We start from the raw sequence: 24,140 nt of genomic DNA, 5'->3' as shown, positions 1-24,140 counted from the left end.
GTGACGGGAGCGGCACAATTCAGAAAAAGTGCTCAGCTCGCCGAGAAAATGCGATTTAAGCAATAAAATTAAAAATGCTTATTAAACATAAACCAAACGTTGGAGGTGGTCATTTCTTCATGCGCAGTGAATAACTCGGCACTCTAAAGCACCCGAGAGCGTTTTTTTCGATGCCAACCTAACCAGAGTGACGGGAGCGGCACAATTCAGAAAAAGCGCTCAGCTCGCCGAGAAAATGCGATTTAAGCAATAAAATTAAAAATGCTTATTAAACATAAACCAAACGTTGGAGGTGGTCATTTCTTCATGCGCAGTGAATAACTCGGCACTCTAAAGCACCCGAGAGCGTTTTTTTCGATGCCAACCTAACCAGAGTGACGGGAGCGGCACAATTCAGAAAAAGCGCTCAGCTCGCCGAGAAAATGCGATTTAAGCAATAAAATTAAAAATGCTTATAAAACATAAACCAAACGTTGGAGGTGGTCATTTCTTCATGCGCAGTGATAAACTCGGCACTCTAAAGCACCCGAGAGCGTTTTTTTCGATGCCAACCTAACCAGAGTGACGGGAGCGGCACAATTCAGAAAAAGTGCTCAGCTCGCCGAGAAAATGCGATTTAAGCAATAAAATTAAAAATGCTTATAAAACATAAACCAAACGTTGGAGGTGGTCATTTCTTCATGCGCAGTGAATAACTCGGCACTCTAAAGCACCCGAGAGCGTTTTTTTCGATGCCAACCTAACCAGAGTGACGGGAGCGGCACAATTCAGAAAAAGTGCTAAGCTCGCCGAGAAAATGCGATTTAAGCAATAAAATTAAAAATGCTTATAAAACATAAACCAAACGTTGGAGGTGGTCATTTCTTAATGCGCAGTAATAAACTCGGCACTCTAAAGCACCCGAGAGCGTTTTTTTTCGATGCCAACCTAACCAGAGTGACGGGAGCGGCACAATTCAGAAAAAGTGCTCAGCTCGCCGAGAAAATGCGATTTAAGCAATAAAATTAAAAATGCTTATAAAACATAAACCAAACGTTGGAAGTGGTAATTTCTTCATGCGCAGTGATAAACTCGGCACTCTAAAGCACCCGAGAGCGTTTTTTTCGATGCCAACCTAACCAGAGTTACGGGAGCGGCACAATTCAGAAAAAGCGCTCAGCTCGCCGAGAAAATGCGATTTAAGCAATAAAATTAAAAATGCTTATAAAACATAAACCAAACGTTGGAGGTGGTCATTTCTTCATGCGCAGTGATAAACTCGGCACTCTAAAGCACCCGAGAGCGTTTTTTTCGATGCCAACCTAACCAGAGTGACGGGAGCGGCACAATTCAGAAAAAGTGCTCAGCTCGCCGAGAAAATGCGATTTAAGCAATAAAATTAAAAATGCTTATAAAACATAAACCAAACGTTGGAGGTGGTCATTTCTTCATGCGCAGTGATAAAGTCGGCACTCTAAAGCACCCGAGAGCGTTTTTTTCGATGCCAACCTAACCAGAGTGACGGGAGCGGCACAATTCAGAAAAAGTGCTCAGCTCGCCGAGAAAATGCGATTTAAGCAATAAAATTAAAAATGCTTATTAAACATAAACCAAACGTTGGAGGTGGTCATTTCTTAATGCGCAGTAATAAACTCGGCACTCTAAAGCACCCGAGAGCGTTTTTTTCGATGCCAACCTAACCAGAGTGACGGGGGCGGCACAATTCAGAAAAAGTGCTCAGCTCGCCGAGAAAATGCGATTTAAGCAATAAAATTAAAAATGCTTATAAAACATGAACCAAACGTTGGAGGTGGTCATTTCTTCATGCGCAGTGATAAAGTCGGCACTCTAAAGCACCCGAGAGCGTTTTTTTCGATGCCAACCTAACCAGAGTGACGGGAGCGGCACAATTCAGAAAAAGCGCTCAGCTCGCCGAGAAAATGCGATTTAAGCAATAAATTTAAAAATGCTTATAAAACATAAACCAAACGTTGGAGGTGGTCATTTCTTCATGCGCAGTGATAAACTCGGCACTCTAAAGCACCCGAGAGCGTTTTTTTCGATGCCAACCTAACCAGAGTGACGGGAGCGGCACAATTCAGAAAAAGTGCTCAGCTCGCCGAGAAAATGCGATTTAAGCAATACAATTAAAAATGCTTATAAAACATAAACCAAACGTTGGAGGTGGTCATTTCTTAATGCGCAGTAATAAACTCGGCACTCTAAAGCACCCGAGAGCGTTTTTTTTCGATGCCAACCTAACCAGAGTGACGGGAGCGGCACAATTCAGAAAAAGTGCTCAGCTCGCCGAGAAAATGCGATTTAAGCAATAAAATTAAAAATGCTTATAAAACATAAACCAAACGTTGGAAGTGGTAATTTCTTCATGCGCAGTGATAAACTCGGCACTCTAAAGCACCCGAGAGCGTTTTTTTCGATGCCAACCTAACCAGAGTTACGGGAGCGGCACAATTCAGAAAAAGCGCTCAGCTCGCCGAGAAAATGCGATTTAAGCAATAAAATTAAAAATGCTTATAAAACATAAACCAAACGTTGGAGGTGGTCATTTCTTCATGCGCAGTGATAAACTCGGCACTCTAAAGCACCCGAGAGCGTTTTTTTCGATGCCAACCTAACCAGAGTGACGGGAGCGGCACAATTCAGAAAAAGTGCTCAGCTCGCCGAGAAAATGCGATTTAAGCAATAAAATTAAAAATGCTTATAAAACATAAACCAAACGTTGGAGGTGGTCATTTCTTCATGCGCAGTGATAAAGTCGGCACTCTAAAGCACCCGAGAGCGTTTTTTTCGATGCCAACCTAACCAGAGTGACGGGAGCGGCACAATTCAGAAAAAGTGCTCAGCTCGCCGAGAAAATGCGATTTAAGCAATAAAATTAAAAATGCTTATTAAACATAAACCAAACGTTGGAGGTGGTCATTTCTTAATGCGCAGTAATAAACTCGGCACTCTAAAGCACCCGAGAGCGTTTTTTTCGATGCCAACCTAACCAGAGTGACGGGGGCGGCACAATTCAGAAAAAGTGCTCAGCTCGCCGAGAAAATGCGATTTAAGCAATAAAATTAAAAATGCTTATAAAACATAAACCAAACGTTGGAGGTGGTTATTTCTTAATGCGCAGTAATAAACTCGGGACTCTAAAGCACCCGAGAGCGTTTTTTTCGATGCCAACCTAACCAGAGTGACGGGAGCGGCACAATTCAGAAAAAGTGCTCAGCTCGCCGAGAAAATGCGATTTAAGCAATAAAATTAAAAATGCTTATAAAACATAAACCAAACGTTGGAGGTGGTCATTTCTTCGTGCGCAGTGAATAACTCGGCACTCTAAAGCACCCGTGAGCGTTTTTTTTCGATGCCAACCTAACCAGAGTGACGGGAGCGGCACAATTCAGAAAAAGTGCTCAGCTCGCCGAGAAAATGCGATTTAAGCAATAAAATTAAAAATGCTTATTAAACATAAACCAAACGTTGGAGGTGGTCATTTCTTCATGCGCAGTGATAAACTCGGCACTCTAAAGCACCCGAGAGCGTTTTTTTCGATGCCAACCTAACCAGAGTGACGGGAGCGGCACAATTCAGAAAAAGTGCTCAGCTCGCCGAGAAAATACGATTTAAGCAATAAAACTAAAAATGCTTATAAAACATAAACCAAACGTTGGAGGTGGTCATTTCTTCATACGCAGTGAATAACTCGGCACTCTAAAGCACCCGAGAGCGTTTTTTTCGATGCCAACCTAACCAGAGTGACGGGAGCGGCACAATTCAGAAAAAGTGCTCAGCTCGCCGAGAAAATGCGATTTAAGCAATAAAATCAAAAATGCTTATAAAACATAAACCAAACGTTGGAGGTGGTCATTTCTTAATGCGCAGTAATAAACTCGGCACTCTAAAGCACCCGAGAGCGTTTTTTTCGATGCCAACCTAACCAGAGTGACGGGAGCGGCACAATTCAGAAAAAGCGCTCAGCTCGCCGAGAAAATGCGATTTAAGCAATAAAATTAAAAATGCTTATAAAACATAAACCAAACGTTGGAGGTGGTCATTTCTTCATGCGCAGTGATAAACTCGGCACTCTAAAGCACCCGAGAGCGTTTTTTTCGATGCCAACCTAACCAGAGTGACGGGAGCGGCACAATTCAGAAAAAGTGCTCAGCTCGCCGAGAAAATGCGATTTAAGCAATAAAATTAAAAATGTTTATAAAACATAAACCAAACGTTGGAGGTGGTCATTTCTTAATGCGCAGTAATAAACTCGGCACTCTAAAGCACCCGTGAGCGTTTTTTTCGATGCCAACCTAACCAGAGTGACGGGAGCGGCACAATTCAGAAAAAGTGCTCAGCTCGCCGAGAAAATGCGATTTAAGCAATAAAATTAAAAATGCTTATAAAACATGAACCAAACGTTGGAGGTGGTCATTTCTTCATGCGCAGTGATAAAGTCGGCACTCTAAAGCACCCGAGAGCGTTTTTTTCGATGCCAACCTAACCAGAGTGACGGGAGCGGCACAATTCAGAAAAAGCGCTCAGCTCGCCGAGAAAATGCGATTTAAGCAATAAATTTAAAAATGCTTATAAAACATAAACCAAACGTTGGAGGTGGTCATTTCTTCATGCGCAGTGATAAACTCGGCACTCTAAAGCACCCGAGAGCGTTTTTTTCGATGCCAACCTAACCAGAGTGACGGGAGCGGCACAATTCAGAAAAAGTGCTCAGCTCGCCGAGAAAATGCGATTTAAGCAATACAATTAAAAATGCTTATAAAACATAAACCAAACGTTGGAGGTGGTCATTTCTTCATGCGCAGTGATAAACTCGGCACTCTAAAGCACCCGAGAGCGTTTTTTTCGATGCCAACCTAACCAGAGTGACGGGAGCGGCACAATTCAGAAAAAGCGCTCAGCTCGCCGAGAAAATGCGATTTAAGCAATAAAATTAAAAATGCTTATAAAACATAAACCAAACGTTGGAGGTGGTCATTTCTTCATGCGCAGTGATAAACTCGGCACTCTAAAGCACCCGAGAGCGTTTTTTTCGATGCCAACCTAACCAGAGTGACGGGAGCGGCACAATTCAGAAAAAGTGCTCAGCTCCCCGAGAAAATGCGATTCAAGCAATAAAATAAAAAATGCTTATTAAACATAAACCAAACGTTGGAGGTGGTCATTTCTTCATGCACAGTGAATAACTCGGCACTCTAAAGCACCCGAGAGCGTTTTTTTCGATGCCAACCTAACCAGAGTGACGGGAGCGGCACAATTCAGAAAAAGTGCTCAGCTCGCCGAGAAAATGCGATTTAAGCAATAAAATTAAAAATGCTTATAAAACATAAACCAAACGTTGGAGGTGGTCATTTCTTAATGCGCAGTAATAAACTCGGCACTCTAAAGCACCCGAGAGCGTTTTTTTCGATGCCAACCTAACCAGAGTGACGGGAGCGGCACAATTCAGAAAAAGTGCTCAGCTCGCCGAGAAAATGCGATTTAAGCAATAAAATTAAAAATGCTTATAAAACATAAACCAAACGTTGGAGGTGGTCATTTCTTAATGCGCAGTAATAAACTCGGCACTCTAAAGCACCCGAGAGCGTTTTTTTCGATGCCAACCTAACCAGAGTGACGGGAGCGGCACAATTCAGAAAAAGTGCTCAGCTCGCCGAGAAAATGCGATTTAGGCAATAAAATTAAAAATGCTTATAAAACATAAACCAAACGTTGGAGGTGGTCATTTCCTAATGCGCAGTAATAAACTCGGCACTCTAAAGCACCAGAGAGCGTTTTTTTCGATGTCAACCTAACCAGAGTGACGGGAGCGGTACAATTCAGAAAAAGCGCTCAGCTCGCCGAGAAAATGCGATTTAAGCAATAAAATTAAAAATGCTTATTAAACATAAACCAAACGTTGGAGGTGGTCATTTCTTCATGCGCAGTGAATAACTCGGCACTCTAAAGCACCCGAGAGCGTTTCTTTCGATGCCAACCTAACCAGAGTGACGGGAGAGGCACAATTCAGAAAAAGCGCTCAGCTCGCCGAGAAAATGCGATTTAAGCAATAAAATTAAAAATGCTTATAAAACATAAACCAAACGTTGGAGGTGGTCATTTCTTCATGCGCAGTGATAAACTCGGCACTCTAAAGCACCCGAGAGCGTTTTTTTCGATGCCAACCTAACCAGAGTGACGGGAGCGGCACAATTCAAAAAAAGTGCTCAGCTCGCCGAGAAAATGCGATTCAAGCAATAAAATTAAAAATGCTTATTAAACATAAACCAAACGTTGGAGGTGGTCATTTCTTCATGCGCAGTGAATAACTCGGCACCCGAGAGCGTTTTTTTCGATGCCAACCTAACCAGAGTGACGGGAGCGGCACAATTCAGAAAAAGTGCTCAGCTCGCCGAGAAAATGCGATTCAAGCAATAAAATTAAAAATGCTTATAAAACATAAACCAAACGTTGGAGGTGGTCATTTCTTAATGCGCAGTAATAAACTCGGCACTCTAAAGCACCCGAGAGCGTTTTTTTCGATGCCAACCTAACCAGAGTGACGGGAGCGGCACAATTCAGAAAAAGTGCTCAGCTCGCCGAGAAAATGCGATTTAAGCAATAAAATTAAAAATGCTTATAAAACATAAACCAAACGTTGGAGGTGGTCATTTCTTAATGCGCAGTAATAAACTCGGCACTCTAAAGCACCCGAGAGCGTTTTTTTCGATGCCAACCTAACCAGAGTGACGGGAGCGGCACAATTCAGAAAAAGTGCTCAGCTCGCCGAGAAAATGCGATTTAAGCAATAAAATTAAAAATGCTTATAAAACATAAACCAAACGTTGGAGGTGGTCATTTCTTCATGCGCAGTGATAAAGTCGGCACTCTAAAGCACCCGAGAGCGTTTTTTTCGATGCCAACCTAACCAGAGTGACGGGAGCGGCACAATTCAGAAAAAGTGCTCAGCTCGCCGAGAAAATGCGATTTAAGCAATAAAATTAAAAATGCTTATTAAACATAAACCAAACGTTGGAGGTGGTCATTTCTTAATGCGCAGTAATAAACTCGGCACTCTAAAGCACCCGAGAGCGTTTTTTTCGATGCCAACCTAACCAGAGTGACGGGGGCGGCACAATTCAGAAAAAGTGCTCAGCTCGCCGAGAAAATGCGATTTAAGCAATAAAATTAAAAATGCTTATAAAACATAAACCAAACGTTGGAGGTGGTTATTTCTTAATGCGCAGTAATAAACTCGGGACTCTAAAGCACCCGAGAGCGTTTTTTTCGATGCCAACCTAACCAGAGTGACGGGAGCGGCACAATTCAGAAAAAGTGCTCAGCTCGCCGAGAAAATGCGATTTAAGCAATAAAATTAAAAATGCTTATAAAACATAAACCAAACGTTGGAGGTGGTCATTTCTTCGTGCGCAGTGAATAACTCGGCACTCTAAAGCACCCGTGAGCGTTTTTTTTCGATGCCAACCTAACCAGAGTGACGGGAGCGGCACAATTCAGAAAAAGTGCTCAGCTCGCCGAGAAAATGCGATTTAAGCAATAAAATTAAAAATGCTTATTAAACATAAACCAAACGTTGGAGGTGGTCATTTCTTCATGCGCAGTGATAAACTCGGCACTCTAAAGCACCCGAGAGCGTTTTTTTCGATGCCAACCTAACCAGAGTGACGGGAGCGGCACAATTCAGAAAAAGTGCTCAGCTCGCCGAGAAAATACGATTTAAGCAATAAAACTAAAAATGCTTATAAAACATAAACCAAACGTTGGAGGTGGTCATTTCTTCATACGCAGTGAATAACTCGGCACTCTAAAGCACCCGAGAGCGTTTTTTTCGATGCCAACCTAACCAGAGTGACGGGAGCGGCACAATTCAGAAAAAGTGCTCAGCTCGCCGAGAAAATGCGATTTAAGCAATAAAATCAAAAATGCTTATAAAACATAAACCAAACGTTGGAGGTGGTCATTTCTTAATGCGCAGTAATAAACTCGGCACTCTAAAGCACCCGAGAGCGTTTTTTTCGATGCCAACCTAACCAGAGTGACGGGAGCGGCACAATTCAGAAAAAGCGCTCAGCTCGCCGAGAAAATGCGATTTAAGCAATAAAATTAAAAATGCTTATAAAACATAAACCAAACGTTGGAGGTGGTCATTTCTTCATGCGCAGTGATAAACTCGGCACTCTAAAGCACCCGAGAGCGTTTTTTTCGATGCCAACCTAACCAGAGTGACGGGAGCGGCACAATTCAGAAAAAGTGCTCAGCTCGCCGAGAAAATGCGATTTAAGCAATAAAATTAAAAATGTTTATAAAACATAAACCAAACGTTGGAGGTGGTCATTTCTTAATGCGCAGTAATAAACTCGGCACTCTAAAGCACCCGTGAGCGTTTTTTTCGATGCCAACCTAACCAGAGTGACGGGAGCGGCACAATTCAGAAAAAGTGCTCAGCTCGCCGAGAAAATGCGATTTAAGCAATAAAATTAAAAATGCTTATAAAACATGAACCAAACGTTGGAGGTGGTCATTTCTTCATGCGCAGTGATAAAGTCGGCACTCTAAAGCACCCGAGAGCGTTTTTTTCGATGCCAACCTAACCAGAGTGACGGGAGCGGCACAATTCAGAAAAAGCGCTCAGCTCGCCGAGAAAATGCGATTTAAGCAATAAATTTAAAAATGCTTATAAAACATAAACCAAACGTTGGAGGTGGTCATTTCTTCATGCGCAGTGATAAACTCGGCACTCTAAAGCACCCGAGAGCGTTTTTTTCGATGCCAACCTAACCAGAGTGACGGGAGCGGCACAATTCAGAAAAAGTGCTCAGCTCGCCGAGAAAATGCGATTTAAGCAATACAATTAAAAATGCTTATAAAACATAAACCAAACGTTGGAGGTGGTCATTTCTTCATGCGCAGTGATAAACTCGGCACTCTAAAGCACCCGAGAGCGTTTTTTTCGATGCCAACCTAACCAGAGTGACGGGAGCGGCACAATTCAGAAAAAGCGCTCAGCTCGCCGAGAAAATGCGATTTAAGCAATAAAATTAAAAATGCTTATAAAACATAAACCAAACGTTGGAGGTGGTCATTTCTTCATGCGCAGTGATAAACTCGGCACTCTAAAGCACCCGAGAGCGTTTTTTTCGATGCCAACCTAACCAGAGTGACGGGAGCGGCACAATTCAGAAAAAGTGCTCAGCTCCCCGAGAAAATGCGATTCAAGCAATAAAATAAAAAATGCTTATTAAACATAAACCAAACGTTGGAGGTGGTCATTTCTTCATGCACAGTGAATAACTCGGCACTCTAAAGCACCCGAGAGCGTTTTTTTCGATGCCAACCTAACCAGAGTGACGGGAGCGGCACAATTCAGAAAAAGTGCTCAGCTCGCCGAGAAAATGCGATTTAAGCAATAAAATTAAAAATGCTTATAAAACATAAACCAAACGTTGGAGGTGGTCATTTCTTAATGCGCAGTAATAAACTCGGCACTCTAAAGCACCCGAGAGCGTTTTTTTCGATGCCAACCTAACCAGAGTGACGGGAGCGGCACAATTCAGAAAAAGTGCTCAGCTCGCCGAGAAAATGCGATTTAAGCAATAAAATTAAAAATGCTTATAAAACATAAACCAAACGTTGGAGGTGGTCATTTCTTAATGCGCAGTAATAAACTCGGCACTCTAAAGCACCCGAGAGCGTTTTTTTCGATGCCAACCTAACCAGAGTGACGGGAGCGGCACAATTCAGAAAAAGTGCTCAGCTCGCCGAGAAAATGCGATTTAGGCAATAAAATTAAAAATGCTTATAAAACATAAACCAAACGTTGGAGGTGGTCATTTCCTAATGCGCAGTAATAAACTCGGCACTCTAAAGCACCAGAGAGCGTTTTTTTCGATGTCAACCTAACCAGAGTGACGGGAGCGGTACAATTCAGAAAAAGCGCTCAGCTCGCCGAGAAAATGCGATTTAAGCAATAAAATTAAAAATGCTTATTAAACATAAACCAAACGTTGGAGGTGGTCATTTCTTCATGCGCAGTGAATAACTCGGCACTCTAAAGCACCCGAGAGCGTTTCTTTCGATGCCAACCTAACCAGAGTGACGGGAGAGGCACAATTCAGAAAAAGCGCTCAGCTCGCCGAGAAAATGCGATTTAAGCAATAAAATTAAAAATGCTTATAAAACATAAACCAAACGTTGGAGGTGGTCATTTCTTCATGCGCAGTGATAAACTCGGCACTCTAAAGCACCCGAGAGCGTTTTTTTCGATGCCAACCTAACCAGAGTGACGGGAGCGGCACAATTCAAAAAAAGTGCTCAGCTCGCCGAGAAAATGCGATTCAAGCAATAAAATTAAAAATGCTTATTAAACATAAACCAAACGTTGGAGGTGGTCATTTCTTCATGCGCAGTGAATAACTCGGCACCCGAGAGCGTTTTTTTCGATGCCAACCTAACCAGAGTGACGGGAGCGGCACAATTCAGAAAAAGTGCTCAGCTCGCCGAGAAAATGCGATTCAAGCAATAAAATTAAAAATGCTTATAAAACATAAACCAAACGTTGGAGGTGGTCATTTCTTAATGCGCAGTAATAAACTCGGCACTCTAAAGCACCCGAGAGCGTTTTTTTCGATGCCAACCTAACCAGAGTGACGGGAGCGGCACAATTCAGAAAAAGTGCTCAGCTCGCCGAGAAAATGCGATTTAAGCAATAAAATTAAAAATGCTTATAAAACATAAACCAAACGTTGGAGGTGGTCATTTCTTAATGCGCAGTAATAAACTCGGCACTCTAAAGCACCCGAGAGCGTTTTTTTCGATGCCAACCTAACCAGAGTGACGGGAGCGGCACAATTCAGAAAAAGTGCTCAGCTCGCCGAGAAAATGCGATTTAAGCAATAAAATTAAAAATGCTTATTAAACATAAACCAAACGTTGGAGGTGGTCATTTCTTCATGCGCAGTGAATAACTCGGCACTCTAAAGCACCCGATAGCGTTTTTTTCGATGCCAACCTAACCAGAGTGACGGGAGCGGCACAATTCAGAAAAAGTGCTCAGCTCGCCGAGAAAATGCGATTCAAGCAATAAAATTAAAAATGCTTATAAAACATAAACCAAACGTTGGAGGTGGTCATTTCTTAATGCGCAGTAATAAACTCGGCACTCTAAAGCACCCGAGAGCGTTTTTTTCGATGCCAACCTAACCAGAGTGACGGGAGCGGCACAATTCAGAAAAAGTGCTCAGCTCGCCGAGAAAATGCGATTTAAGCAATAAAATTAAAAATGCTTATAAAACATAAACCAAACGTTGGAGGTGGTCATTTCTTAATGCGCAGTAATAAACTCGGCACTCTAAAGCACCCGAGAGCGTTTTTTTCGATGCCAACCTAACCAGAGTGACGGGAGCGGCACAATTCAGAAAAAGTGCTCAGCTCGCCGAGAAAATGCGATTTAAGCAATAAAATTAAAAATGCTTATTAAACATAAACCAAACGTTGGAGGTGGTCATTTCTTCATGCGCAGTGAATAACTCGGCACTCTAAAGCACCCGATAGCGTTTTTTTCGATGCCAACCTAACCAGAGTGACGGGAGCGGCACAATTCAGAAAAAGTGCTCAGCTCGCCGAGAAAATGCGATTTAAGCAATAAAATTAAAAATGCTTATAAAACATAAACCAAACGTTGGAGGTGGTCATTTCTTAATGCGCAGTAATAAACTCGGCACTCTAAAGCACCCGAGAGCGTTTTTTTCGATGCCAACCTAACCAGAGTGACGGGAGCGGCACAATTCAGAAAAAGTGCTCAGCTCGCCGAGAAAATGCGATTTAAGCAATAAAATTAAAAATGCTTATAAAACATAAACCAAACGTTGGAGGTGGTCATTTCTTAATGCGCAGTAATAAACTCGGCACTCTAAAGCACCCGAGAGCGTTTTTTTCGATGCCAACCTAACCAGAGTGACGGGAGCGGCACAATTCAGAAAAAGTGCTCAGCTCGCCGAGAAAATGCGATTTAAGCAATAAAATTAAAAATGCTTATAAAACATAAACCAAACGTTGGAGGTGGTCATTTCTTAATGCGCAGTAATAAACTCGGCACTCTAAAGCACCCGAGAGCGTTTTTTTCGATGCCAACCTAACCAGAGTGACGGGAGCGGCACAATTCAGAAAAAGCGCTCAGCTCGCCGAGAAAATGCGATTTAAGCAATAAAATTAAAAATGCTTATAGAACATAAACCAAACGTTGGAGGTGGTCATTTCCTAATGCGCAGTAATAAACTCGGCAGTCTAAAGCACCCGAGAGCGTTTGTTTCGATGCCAACCTAACCAGAGTGACGGGAGCGGCACAATTCAGAAAAAGTGCTCAGCTCGCCGAGAAAATGCGATTTAAGCAATACAATTAAAAATGCTTATTAAACATAAACCAAACGTTGGAGGTGGTCATTTCTTCATGCGCAGTGAATAACTCGGCACTCTAAAGCACCCGAGAGCGTTTTTTTCGATGCCAACCTAACCAGAGTGACGGGAGCGGCACAATTCAGAAAAAGCGCTCAGCTCGCCGAGAAAATGCGATTTAAGCAATAAAATTAAAAATGCTTATTAACCATAAACCAAACATTGGAGGTGGTCATTTCTTCATGCGCAGTGAATAACTCGGCACTCTAAAGCACCCGAGAGCGTTTTTTTCGATGCCAACCTAATCAGAGTGACGGGAGCGGCACAATTCAGAAAAAGCGCTCAGCTCGCCGAGAAAATGCGATTTAAGCAATAAAATTAAAAATGCTTATAAAACATAAACCAAACGTTGGAGGTGGTCATTTCTTCATGCGCAGTGATAAACTCGGCACTCTAAAGCACCCGAGAGCGTTTTTTTCGATGCCAACCTAACCAGAGTGACGGGAGCGGCACAATTCAGAAAAAGCGCTCAGCTCGCCGAGAAAATGCGATTTAAGCAATAAAATTAAAAATGCTTATTAAACATAAACCAAACGTTGGAGGTGGTCATTTCTTCATGCGCAGTGAATAACTCGGCACTCTAAAGCACCCGAGAGCGTTTTTTTCGATGCCAACCTAACCAGAGTGACGGGAGCGGCACAATTCAGAAAAAGCGCTCAGCTCGCCGAGAAAATGCGATTTAAGCAATAAAATTAAAAATGCTTATAAAACATAAACCAAACGTTGGAGGTGGTCATTTCTTCATGCGCAGTGATAAACTCGGCACTCTAAAGCACCCGAGAGCGTTTTTTTCGATGCCAACCTAACCAGAGTGACGGGAGCGGCACAATTCAGAAAAAGTGCTCAGCTCGCCGAGAAAATGCGATTTAAGCAATAAAATTAAAAATGCTTATAAAACATAAACCAAACGTTGGAGGTGGTCATTTCTTCATGCGCAGTGAATAACTCGGCACTCTAAAGCACCCGAGAGCGTTTTTTTCGATGCCAACCTAACCAGAGTGACGGGAGCGGCACAATTCAGAAAAAGTGCTAAGCTCGCCGAGAAAATGCGATTTAAGCAATAAAATTAAAAATGCTTATAAAACATAAACCAAACGTTGGAGGTGGTCATTTCTTAATGCGCAGTAATAAACTCGGCACTCTAAAGCACCCGAGAGCGTTTTTTTTCGATGCCAACCTAACCAGAGTGACGGGAGCGGCACAATTCAGAAAAAGTGCTCAGCTCGCCGAGAAAATGCGATTTAAGCAATAAAATTAAAAATGCTTATAAAACATAAACCAAACGTTGGAAGTGGTCATTTCTTCATGCGCAGTGATAAACTCGGCACTCTAAAGCACCCGAGAGCGTTTTTTTCGATGCCAACCTAACCAGAGTTACGGGAGCGGCACAATTCAGAAAAAGCGCTCAGCTCGCCGAGAAAATGCGATTTAAGCAATAAAATTAAAAATGCTTATAAAACATAAACCAAACGTTGGAGGTGGTCATTTCTTCATGCGCAGTGATAAACTCGGCACTCTAAAGCACCCGAGAGCGTTTTTTTCGATGCCAACCTAACCAGAGTGACGGGAGCGGCACAATTCAGAAAAAGCGCTCAGCTCGCCGAGAAAATGCGATTTAAGCAATAAAATTAAAAATGCTTATAAAACATAAACCAAACGTTGGAGGTGGTCATTTCTTCATGCGCAGTGATAAACTCGGCACTCTAAAGCACCCGAGAGCGTTTTTTTCGATGCCAACCTAACCAGAGTGACGGGAGCGGCACAATTCAGAAAAAGTGCTCAGCTCGCCGAGAAAATGCGATTTAAGCAATAAAATTAAAAATGCTTATAAAACATAAACCAAACGTTGGAGGTGGTCATTTCTTCATGCGCAGTGAATAACTCGGCACTCTAAAGCACCCGAGAGCGTTTTTTTCGATGCCAACCTAACCAGAGTGACGGGAGCGGCACAATTCAGAAAAAGTGCTCAGCTCGCCGAGAAAATGCGATTTAAGCAATAAAATTAAAAATGCTTATAAAACATAAACCAAACGGTGGAGGTGGTCATTTCTTAATGCGCAGTAATAAACTCGGCACTCTAAAGCACCCGTGAGCGTTTTTTTCGATGCCAACCTAACCAGAGTGACGGGAGCGGCACAATTCAGAAAAAGTGCTCAGCTCGCCGAGAAAATGCGATTTAAGCAATAAAATTAAAAATGCTTATAAAACATAAACCAAACGTTGGAGGTGGTCATTTCTTCATGCGCAGTGATAAAGTCGGCACTCTAAAGCACCCGAGAGCGTTTTTTTCGATGCCAACCTAACCAGAGTGACGGGAGCGGCACAATTCAGAAAAAGTGCTCAGCTCGCCGAGAAAATGCGATTTAAGCAATAAAATTAAAAATGCTTATTAAACATAAACCAAACGTTGGAGGTGGTCATTTCTTCATGCGCAGTGATAAACTCGGCACTCTAAAGCACCCGAGAGCGTTTTTTTCGATGCCAACCTAACCAGAGTGACGGGAGCGGCACAATTCAGAAAAAGTGCTCAGCTCGCCGAGAAAATGCGATTTAAGCAATAAAACTAAAAATGCTTATAAAACATAAACCAAACGTTGGAGGTGGTCATTTCTTCATGCGCAGTGAATAACTCGGCACTCTAAAGCACCCGAGAGCGTTTTTTTCGATGCCAACCTAACCAGAGTGACGGGAGCGGCACAATTCAGAAAAAGCGCTCAGCTCGCCGAGAAAATGCGATTTAAGCAATAAATTTAAAAATGCTTATAAAACATAAACCAAACGTTGGAGGTGGTCATTTCTTCATGCGCAGTGATAAACTCGGCACTCTAAAGCACCCGAGAGCGTTTTTTTCGATGCCAACCTAACCAGAGTGACGGGAGCGGCACAATTCAGAAAAAGTGCTCAGCTCGCCGAGAAAATGCGATTTAAGCAATAAAATTAAAAATGCTTATAAAACATAAACCAAACGTTGGAGGTGGTCATTTCTTAATGCGCAGTAATAAACTCGGCACTCTAAAGCACCCGAGAGCGTTTTTTTCGATGCCAACCTAACCAGAGTGACGGGAGCGGCACAATTCAGAAAAAGTGCTCAGCTCGCCGAGAAAATGCGATTTAAGCAATAAAATTAAAAATGCTTATAAAACATAAACCAAACGTTGGAGGTGGTCATTTCTTAATGCGCAGTAATAAACTCGGCACTCTAAAGCACCCAAGAGCGTTTTTTTCGATGCCAACCTAACCAGAGTGACGGGAGCGGCACAATTCAGAAAAAGCGCTCAGCTCGCCGAGAAAATGCGATTTAAGCAATAAAATTAAAAATGCTTATAAAACATAAACCAAACGTTGGAGGTGGTCATTTCTTCGTGCGCAGTGAATAACTCGGCACTCTAAAGCACCCGAGAGCGTTTTTTTCGATGCCAACCTAACCAGAGTGACGGGAGCGGCACAATCCAGAAAAAGTGCTCAGCTCGCCGAGAAAATGCGATTTAAGCAATAAAATTAAAAATGCTTATAAAACATAAACCAAACGTTGGAGGTGGTCATTTCTTAATGCGCAGTAATAAACTCGGCACTCTAAAGCACCCGAGAGCGTTTTTTTCGATGCCAACCTAACCAGAGTGACGGGAGCGGCACAATTCAGAAAAAGCGCTCAGCTCACCGAGAAAATGCGATTTAAGCAATAAAATTAAAAATGCTTATTAAACATAAACCAAACGTTGGAGGTGGTCATTTCTTCATGCGCAGTGAATAACTCGGCACTCTAAAGCACCCGAGAGCGTTTTTTTCGATGCCAACCTAACCAGAGTGACGGGAGCGGCACAATTCAGAAAAAGTGCTCAGCTCGCCGAGAAAATGCGATTTAAGCAATAAAATTAAAAATGCTTATAAAACATAAACCAAACGTTGGAGGTGGTCATTTCTTAATGCGCAATAATAAACTCGGCACTCTAAAGCACCCGAGAGCGTTTTTTTCGATGCCAACCTAACCAGAGTGACGGGGGCGGCACAATTCAGAAAAAGTGCTCAGCTCGCCGAGAAAATGCGATTTAAGCAATAAAATTAAAAATGCTTATAAAACATAAACCAAACGTTGGAGGTGGTTATTTCTTAATGCACAGTAATAAACTCGGCACTCTAAAGCACCCGAGAGCGTTTTTTTCGATGCCAACCTAACCAGAGTGACGGGAGCGGCACAATTCAGAAAAAGTGCTCAGCTCGCCGAGAAAATGCGATTTAAGCAATAAAATTAAAAATGCTTATAAAACATAAACCAAACGTTGGAGGTGGTCATTTCTTCGTGCGCAGTGAATAACTCGGCACTCTAAAGCACCCGAGAGCGTTTTTTTCGATGCCAACCTAACCAGAGTGACGGGAGCGGCACAATTCAGAAAAAGTGCTCAGCTCGCCGAGAAAATGCGATTTAAGCAATAAAATTAAAAATGCTTATTAAACATAAACCAAACGTTGGAGGTGGTCATTTCTTCATGCGCAGTGATAAACTCGGCACTCTAAAGCACCCGAGAGCGTTTTTTTCGATGCCAACCTAACCAGAGTGACGGGAGCGGCACAATTCAGAAAAAGTGCTCAGCTCGCCGAGAAAATGCGATTTAAGCAATAAAACTAAAAATGCTTATAAAACATAAACCAAACGTTGGAGGTGGTCATTTCTTCATGCGCAGTGAATAACTCGGCACTCTAAAGCACCCGAGAGCGTTTTTTTCGATGCCAACCTAACCAGAGTGACGGGAGCGGCACAATTCAGAAAAAGCGCTCAGCTCGCCGAGAAAATGCGATTTAAGCAATAAATTTAAAAATGCTTATAAAACATAAACCAAACGTTGGAGGTGGTCATTTCTTCATGCGCAGTGATAAACTCGGCACTCTAAAGCACCCGAGAGCGTTTTTTTCGATGCCAACCTAACCAGAGTGACGGGAGCGGCACAATTCAGAAAAAGTGCTCAGCTCGCCGAGAAAATGCGATTTAAGCAATAAAATTAAAAATGCTTATAAAACATAAACCAAACGTTGGAGGTGGTCATTTCTTAATGCGCAGTAATAAACTCGGCACTCTAAAGCACCCGTGAGCGTTTTTTTCGATGCCAACCTAACCAGAGTGACGGGAGCGGCACAATTCAGAAAAAGTGCTCAGCTCGCCGAGAAAATGCGATTTAAGCAATAAAATTAAAAATGCTTATAAAACATAAACCAAACGTTGGAGGTGGTCATTTCTTCATGCGCAGTGATAAAGTCGGCACTCTAAAGCACCCGAGAGCGTTTTTTTCGATGCCAACCTAACCAGAGTGACGGGAGCGGCACAATTCAGAAAAAGCGCTCAGCTCGCCGAGAAAATGCGATTTAAGCAATAAATTTAAAAATGCTTATAAAACATAAACCAAACGTTGGAGGTGGTCATTTCTTCATGCGCAGTGATAAACTCGGCACTCTAAAGCACCCGAGAGCGTTTTTTTCGATGCCAACCTAACCAGAGTGACGGGAGCGGCACAATTCAGAAAAAGTGCTCAGCTCGCCGAGAAAATGCGATTTAAGCAATAAAATTAAAAATGCTTATAAAACATAAACCAAACGTTGGAGGTGGTCATTTCTTCATGCGCAGTGATAAACTCGGCACTCTAAAGCACCCGAGAGCGTTTTTTTCGATGCCAACCTAACCAGAGTGACGGGAGCGGCACAATTCAGAAAAAGCGCTCAGCTCGCCGAGAAAATGCGATTTAAGCAATAAAATTAAAAATGCTTATAAAACATAAACCAAACGTTGGAGGTGGTCATTTCTTCATGCGCAGTGATAAACTCGGCACTCTAAAGCACCCGAGAGCGTTTTTTTCGATGCCAACCTAACCAGAGTGACGGGAGCGGCACAATTCAGAAAAAGTGCTCAGCTCGCCGAGAAAATGCGATTCAAGCAATAAAATTAAAAATGCTTATTAAACATAAACCAAACGTTGGAGGTGGTCATTTCTTCATGCACAGTGAATAACTCGCTACTCTAAAGCACCCGAGAGCGTTTTTTTCGATGCCAACCTAACCAGAGTGACGGGAGCGGCACAATTCAGAAAAAGTGCTCAGCTCGCCGAGAAAATGCGATTTAAGCAATAAAATTAAAAATGCTTATAAAACATAAACCAAACGTTGGAGGTGGTCATTTCTTAATGCGCAGTAATAAACTCGGCACTCTAAAGCACCCGAGAGCGTTTTTTTCGATGCCAACCTAACCAGAGTGACGGGAGCGGCACAATTCAGAAAAAGTGCTCAGCTCGCCGAGAAAATGCGATTTAAGCAATAAAATTAAAAATGCTTATAAAACATAAACCAAACGTTGGAGGTGGTCATTTCTTAATGCGCAGTAATAAACTCGGCACTCTAAAGCACCCGAGAGCGTTTTTTTCGATGCCAACCTAACCAGAGTGACGGAGCGGCACAATTCAGAAAAAGTGCTCAGCTCGCCGAGAAAATGCGATTTAAGCAATAAAATTAAAAATGCTCATTAAACATAAACCAAACGTTGGAGGTGGTCATTTCTTCATGCGCAGTGAATAACTCGGCACTCTAAAGCACCCGATCGCGTTTTTTTCGATGCCAACCTAACCAGAGTGACGGGAGCGGCACAATTCAGAAAAAGTGCTCAGCTCGCCGAGAAAATGCGATTTAAGCAATAAAATTAAAAATGCTTATAAAACATAAACCAAACGTTGGAGGTAGGGGTGTAAATCGCGGGTTTCGTCACGATACGATATAATATCGATATAAAGAACTACGATACGATATTTGCCGATATCTTAAAGCCTGCTGCGATTCATTCACGATATATCGCGATATAGTGCTCTACGATCGATTTTTTTTTTTTTAAATAAAAAATATAGAATATCCTGATTTATAACAATTCATACGCAAAATCAACAAGGTACTGCAAACTCTTTATTTAGGAAATTACAAGAGTATTGTAGTATACAAATTGCTTACTTTAACACTGAACTTTGATGTCGTGTTTTTTCTTTAAATGTGCGGCGAGATTTGTGCTCCCTGAATATCTGATCACCGCGTGGCAGGATTTACAAACTGCACGTGTCTTGTCCGTTGAGCCATCTTTTCTTTGGAATCCATAGTGCTTCCAAACGAATGACTTGAAGCCTAAAGGAGAGCAAATTTCCTCGTCTCTTTGGACACTAGCCATAGCACCAACCCAGGAGCCGCGTACTAGTTGTCGACTCCCCCTTTCACGCGCGTGCTCTGCTCACAACACAACAACGCCGGGCGCACTGCTCCCGGAGAGAGGAAGCAAGCAACAATGAACTGGATTTCAAAATAAAGTCGCGTCTAATGTCCGAGGTCAAACACGGCGATATAAATCGATGTTTACCTTTAGCATCGATGCCAATAAATCGTAGAGCATTATATCGATTAATCGATGTGTATCGATGTATCGTTACACCCCTAGTTGGAGGTGGTCATTTCTTAATGCGCAGTAATAAACTCGGCACTCTAAAGCACCCGAGAGCGTTTTTTTCGATGTCAACCTAACCAGAGTGACGGGAGCGGCACAATTCAGAAAAAGCGCTCAGCTCGCCGAGAAAATGCGATTTAAGCAATAAAATTAAAAATGCTTATTAAACATAAACCAAACGTTGGAGGTGGTCATTTCTTCATGCGCAGTGAATAACTCGGCACTCTAAAGCACCCGAGAGCGTTTTTTTCGATGCCAACCTAACCAGAGTGACGGGAGAGGCACAATTCAGAAAAAGCGCTCAGCTCGCCGAGAAAATGCGATTTAAGCAATAAAATTAAAAATGCTTATAAAACATAAACCAAACGTTGGAGGTGGTCATTTCTTCATGCGCAGTGATAAACTCGGCACTCTAAAGCACCCGAGAGCGTTTTTTTCGATGCCAACCTAACCAGAGTGACGGGAGCGGCACAATTCAGAAAAAGTGCTCAGCTCGCCGAGAAAATGCGATTCAAGCAATAAAATTAAAAATGCTTATTAAACATAAACCAAACGTTGGAGGTGGTCATTTCTTCATGCGCAGTGAATAACTCGGCACCCGAGAGCGTTTTTTTCGATGCCAACCTAACCAGAGTGACGGGAGCGGCACAATTCAGAAAAAGTGCTCAGCTCGCCGAGAAAATGCGATTTAAGCAATAAAATTAAAAATGCTTATAAAACATAAACCAAACGTTGGAGGTGGTCATTTCTTAATGCGCAGTAATAAACTCGGCACTCTTAAGCACCCGAGAGCGTTTTTTTCGATGCCAACCTAACCAGAGTGACGGGAGCGGCACAATTCAGAAAAAGCGCTCAGCTCGCCGAGAAAATGCGATTTAAGCAATAAAATTAAAAATGCTTATAAAACATAAACCAAACGTTGGAGGTGGTCATTTCTTCGTGCGCAGTGAATAACTCGGCACTCTAAAGCACCCGAGAGCGTTTTTTTCGATGCCAACCTAACCAGAGTGACGGGAGCGGCACAATTCAGAAAAAGTGCTCAGCTCGCCGAGAAAATGCGATTTAAGCAATAAAATTAAAAATGCTTATAAAACATAAACCAAACGTTGGAGGTGGTCATTTCTTAATGCGCAGTAATAAACTCGGCACTCTAAAGCACCCGAGAGCGTTTTTTACGATGCCAACCTAACCAGAGTGACGGGAGCGGCACAATTCAGAAAAAGTGCTCAGCTCGCCGAGAAAATGCGATTTAAGCAATAAAATTAAAAATGCTTATTAAACATAAACCAAACGTTGGAGGTGGTCATTTCTTCATGCGCAGTGAATAACTCGGCACTCTAAAGCACCCGAGAGCGTTTTTTTCGATGCCAACCTAACCAGAGTGACGGGAGCGGCACAATTCAGAAAAAGCGCTCAGCTCGCCGAGAAAATGCGATTTAAGCAATAAAATTAAAAATGCTTATAAAACATAAACCAAACGTTGGAGGTGGTCATTTCTTCATGCGCAGTGATAAACTCGACACTCTAAAGCACCCGAGAGCGTTTTTTTCGATGCCAACCTAACCAGAGTGACGGGAGCGGCACAGTTCAGAAAAAGTGCTCAGCTCGCCGAGAAAATGCGATTTAAGCAATAAAATTAAAAATGCTTATAAAACATAAACCAAACGTTGGAGGTGGTCATTTCTTCATGCGCAGTGAATAACTCGGCACTCTAAAGCACCCGAGAGCGTTTTTTTCGATGCCAACCTAACCAGAGTGACGGGAGCGGCACAATTCAGAAAAAGTGCTCAGCTCGCCGAGAAAATGCGATTTAAGCAATAAAATTAAAAATGCTTATAAAACATAAACCAAACGTTGGAAGTGGTCATTTCTTCATGCGCAGTGATAATTTCGGCACTCTAAAGCACCCGAGAGCGTTTTTTTCGATGCCAACCTAACCAGAGTTACGGGAGCGGCACAATTCAGAAAAAGCGCTCAGCTCGCCGAGAAAATGCGATTTAAGCAATAAAATTAAAAATGCTTATAAAACATAAACCAAACGTTGGAGGTGGTCATTTCTTCATGCGCAGTGATAAACTCGGCACTCTAAAGCACCCGAGAGCGTTTTTTTCGATGCCAACCTAACCAGAGTGACGGGAGCGGCACAATTCAGAAAAAGCGCTCAGCTCGCCGAGAAAATGCGATTTAAGCAATAAAATTAAAAATGCTTATAAAACATAAACCAAACGTTGGAGGTGGTCATTTCTTCATGCGCAGTGATAAACTCGGCACTCTAAAGCACCCGAGAGCGTTTTTTTCGATGCCAACCTAACCAGAGTGACGGGAGCGGCACAATTCAGAAAAAGTGCTCAGCTCGCCGAGAAAATGCGATTTAAGCAATAAAATTAAAAATGCTTATAAAACATAAACCAAACGTTGGAGGTGGTCATTTCTTCATGCGCAGTGAAAAACGCGGCACTCTAAAGCACCCGAGAGCCTTTTTTTCGATGCCAACCTAACCAGAGTGACGGGAGCGGCACAATTCAGAAAAAGTGCTCAGCTCGCCGAGAAAATCTGATTTAAGCAATAAAATTAAAAATGCTTATAAAACATAAACCAAACGTTGGAGGTGGTCATTTCTTAATGCGCAGTAATAAACTCGGCACTCTAAAGCACCCGTGAGCGTTTTTTTCGATGCCAACCTAACCAGAGTGACGGGAGCGGCACAATTCAGAAAAAGTGCTCAGCTCGCCGAGAAAATGCGATTTAAGCAATAAAATTAAAAATGCTTATAAAACATAAACCAAACGTTGGAGGTGGTCATTTCTTAATGCGCAGTAATAAACTCGGCACTCTAAAGCACCCGAGAGCGTTTTTTTCGATGCCAACCTAACCAGAGTGACGGAAGCGGCACAATTCAGAAAAAGTGCTCAGCTCGCCGAGAAAATGCGATTTAGGCAATAAAATTAAAAATGCTTATAAAACATAAACCAAACGTTGGAGGTGGTCATTTCTTCATGCGCAGTGAATAACTCGGCACTCTAAAGCACCCGATAGCGTTTTTTTCGATGCCAACCTAACCAGAGTGACGGGAGCGGCACAATTCAGAAAAAGTGCTCAGCTCGCCGAGAAAATGCGATTTAAGCAATAAAATTAAAAATGCTTATAAAACATAAACCAAACGTTGGAGGTGGTCATTTCTTAATGCGCAGTAATAAACTCGGCACTCTAAAGCACCCGAGAGCGTTTTTTTCGATGCCAACCTAACCAGAGTGACGGGAGCGGCACAATTCAGAAAAAGTGCTCAGCTCGCCGAGAAAATGCGATTTAGGCAATAAAATTAAAAATGCTTATAAAACATAAACCAAACGTTGGAGGTGGTCATTTCTTCATGCGCAGTGAATAACTCGGCACTCTAAAGCACCCGAGAGCGTTTTTTTCGATGCCAACCTAACCAGAGTGACGGGAGCGGCACAATTCAGAAAAAGCGCTCAGCTCGCCGAGAAAATGCGATTTAAGCAATAAAATTAAAAATGCTTATTAAACATAAACCAAACGTTGGAGGTGTTCATTTCTTCATGCGCAGTGAATAACTCGGCACTCTAAAGCACCCGAGAGCGTTTTTTTCGATGCCAACCTAACCAGAGTGACGGGAGCGGCACAATTCAGAAAAAGCGCTCAGCTCGCCGAGAAAATGCGATTTAAGCAATAAAATTAAAAATGCTTATAAAACATAAACTAAACGTTGGAGGTGGTCATTTCTTCATGCGCAGTGATAAACTCGGCACTCTAAAGCACCCGAGAGCGTTTTTTTCGATGCCAACCTAACCAGAGTGACGGGAGCAGCACAATTCAGAAAAAGCGCTCAGCTCGCCGAGAAAATGCGATTTAAGCAATAAAATTAAAAATGCTTATAAAACATAAACCAAACGTTGGAGGTGGTCATTTCTTCATGCGCAGTGATAAACTCGGCACTCTAAAGCACCCGAGAGCGTTTTTTTCGATGCCAACCTAACCAGAGTGACGGGAGCGGCACAATTCAGAAAAAGTGCTCAGCTCGCCGAGAAAATGCGATTTAAGCAATAAAATTAAAAATGCTTATAAAACATAAACCAAACGTTGGAGGTGGTCATTTCTTCATGCGCAGTGAATAACTCGGCACTCTAAAGCACCCGAGAGCGTTTTTTTCGATGCCAACCTAACCAGAGTGACGGGAGCGGCACAATTCAGAAAAAGTGCTCAGCTCGCCGAG

This window comes from Syngnathus typhle, linkage group LG4 (assembly GCF_033458585.1).
Source record: "Syngnathus typhle isolate RoL2023-S1 ecotype Sweden linkage group LG4, RoL_Styp_1.0, whole genome shotgun sequence".
NCBI classification, from domain to species: Eukaryota; Metazoa; Chordata; class Actinopteri; order Syngnathiformes; family Syngnathidae; genus Syngnathus; species Syngnathus typhle.
Note: the sequence above shows the minus strand (reverse complement) of the source record.